The sequence below is a fragment of the Nicotiana attenuata genome, unplaced genomic scaffold, assembly GCF_001879085.1.
Source record: "Nicotiana attenuata strain UT unplaced genomic scaffold, NIATTr2, whole genome shotgun sequence".
Taxonomy (NCBI): domain Eukaryota; kingdom Viridiplantae; phylum Streptophyta; class Magnoliopsida; order Solanales; family Solanaceae; genus Nicotiana; species Nicotiana attenuata.
Window position 1 is genome coordinate 44198 of NW_017675979.1, and position 3200 is coordinate 47397.

Genomic DNA, 3200 nt, shown 5'->3' on the forward strand with positions numbered 1-3200 from the left:
AAAAATAACCTTATAATATTAAGCATAATAACTCATAATAAAAGGGCACAACCGGAATTCTAGATATTAGCCTTATAATCCTATTAGTTTTAGGACATAATATTATACGTTAGGAATCCTACATGATTAACTTTAGGAATCCTATTAGTATAATTACTTTCGGGATGTCTAATTCATATAAAATCGAACAATCAAAATCCTTTCATTGACCTAAATTTCGGAATCTCTTTTCATCCGTTAGGTTATATAGATGGCACGTGATGTTTTTGCATGTATGATGTAATATAGGTCAATTATACAATCAAAGATTATACAACTAAATATTTTTAGTCATGTAATCCTATTACTTTTAGGATATACTTCTTAAAATTTTCTATTACTAATTTAATTTAAAAACGTATTATAATGTCCTATTACTAATTTAGTTTGATAATGTATTATATTGTCCAAATTTATTTAGAAAAAGGAGAGACTATATTATTCTAAAAGCATAAAAACAATATTAATATACCAAAATAGCCCTAAAATATTAAGCGGAAGAACTCATAAGGAAATGACATATGTCACGACCCATTTTTCATAATAGGTCATGATGGCGCCTAACACCATGGTCAGGCCAGCCGAATGCGGATGTGTGATTAAGTTCTCATTTTACTTTAGCCAAAGACAGTGATACTAGAATTTTCAAATTTAAAGATAAAACTAGTAAAGATCATAAAGTGCTAAAATAGCGATACAACCCCAAAATGAATGTCTACTACAGTGTGTGCCAGGACCTGGTGTCACAAGCTACGGGTGACCAGTAGAATATACACAAAAGAATGAAACACTATCCTACTGTCTGAGTCAGGATAGACAGAAATCAAAAATACAAGAAAGGACTCCTTCGGCTACGGATTGGCATGAGAGAGAAGGCAGCTCACCGTAGAAGTCCCTAAGCGTGCTCACTGATGCGCACCGGGATGATGTCCAGATCCACCTGCCTCAAATCCTGTACAATTAAGTACAGAAGTGTAGCATGAGTACATAAACCACATGTACTCAGTAAGTATCCCGTCTAATCTCGAAGAAGTAGAGACGAGAGGTCGACTTGATACTTACTAAGGTCAAGATAATATAATATAATAAAGTGAGATATACAGCATGAAGGATCTCCAATAACACACGTTTAATAGAAGAGTCATATTCATGTTCTTGTCATAATTAAATTACCAGTTTTCCCTTTTTCATATCAAATGAGTGATCATGTCATAACTAAATGTAAGCATATAAATCATGCACAAACATGCCGAGGTCGACGGCCCGCTCCAACAGAAAATAAATTGTGCACTGCCGAGGGTCGAGCGACACGAACCATAGATGCATCTATTATCACCGAGGCGATCGGCCCGATCCATAATCATCAAGAAAATATCAAGAAAAGCACATAAGGCTCAATTACATACAAGGGAATTCCTACCAAGGCTCAACAAACTCATACGTTCACCTTTCATTTCCTCAAGTCTCTAGCAAATCAAAATGATCATATTGGCAATTTAAAATAAGAGATATTCCCCAATTAGACATGACGTGGGTCCTAAACTACCCGAACAATTATCATATAATGGCTACGCACGGACTCTCGTCACCTAGTACGTACGTAGCCCCCGCATTTAGCAACAATTACTCATTTAAAATTCTATGGGGATAATTCCCTCTTACAAGGTTAGAAAGGAGACTCACCTCGCTCCAAAGTGCACCCCCAATGTCCAAGAACGAGCCCAAGTCCTTAATTCGAAGCCGGACAATCCCAAACTAATCAAACGAAGTAAGAACTAGTAAATAAAGGCTTACAAGGTTGAATTCTAGCTATTTAAGCAATTTCCTAACCATTAACACAAGTTTCCTAAATTCCGACCCCGGGCCCACGTGCCCGGATTCCGAGATTTTTCGAAGGAAGTTGTTCTCTATCACCTAAGGATCACAAATATATGATTTCTAGTTCACTACATGGCAAATTATGTGATAAAACCTTAGTTTCCATTAAACCCTAGGTCTAGCTCAAATCCCTTGATTTTACCTAATTTTTAGTGTTAAATCTACCTAATGTTTATGTATTTGAACTAAAAATGAGTGGGGATTACTTACCTTGCAATGTTATGTTGAAACCTCCTCTTTGGAATCACCAAAATCGCCTAAGTGTTGAGAGTAATGTGGAAGAAATGAGTTTGGGTTCGTATTAATGAACCCTTCTGCCCCCAGTGATTTCCGCTTCTGCGGAAGGAATCCCGCTTCTGCGGGTTCCGCTTCTGCGGACATGAGCCGCTTTTGCGGAAATGGGCAAGGGGGCCTGGGCCGCTTCTGCGGTCATAACCTCGCTTCTGCGAGGCCGCTTAAGCGGAAAGCCCACCGCTTCTGCGGTTCTGGGCCTGGGCGGATGGACCGCTTCTGCGGTCAGGGGTCCGCTCCTGCGGTTTCCCCTGGGCCTGGCCCCTTCAGCTTCTGCGATAAAACGACCGCTTCTGCGGTTTCGCTTCTGCGGTCCAAGAGCCGCAGAAGCGGTTATGACAGAAGCAACAGATAAGGTTTTTCCTAAGTTTTCAACTTCACTCGAACCTCGACCATTTGACGCTCGGGGTTTCCGAGCCCCGCCCGAACATACCGACAAGTCTGAAATCACGAGGCGGACCTACTCGAGCCCTCGAAACGCTTAAAACAACGCTAAATCAGGGAATCAACCCCAAAACCAAATGATTCAAATCATTGAACCTTCAAGTTCTAAATTTCCTCCTAACGGGTCAAAACGCCCTTAAACCACTCGGATTGACACCAAATTTTACAGGTAAGTCTTAGCTGATATTTCGGACTTGTACCAAGTTTCGGAATCGAAATTCGAACCCGATACCTAGGAAAACAATAATTTCTTAGTTTATTTAAATCTTAGAAACTTAAACTTAACAATTTCATATAAAAATTCATTACTCGGGCTAGGGACCTCAGAATTCGATTCCGGGCATACGCCCAGGTCCCATATTTCCCCACGGACCCTCAGAAATTGTCAAATCATGATTCCGGGTCCGTTTCCCCAAAATGTTGACCGAAGTCAAACTTGGCCTTTTTAAAGAAACTTAAAGAAGCAACTAGGCTTATTCTTGCTCAAAACTCTTCTAACTTCCGAACCACCCGTCCCCGCAAGTCATAAATTAGCTAAAGCAAGTGCG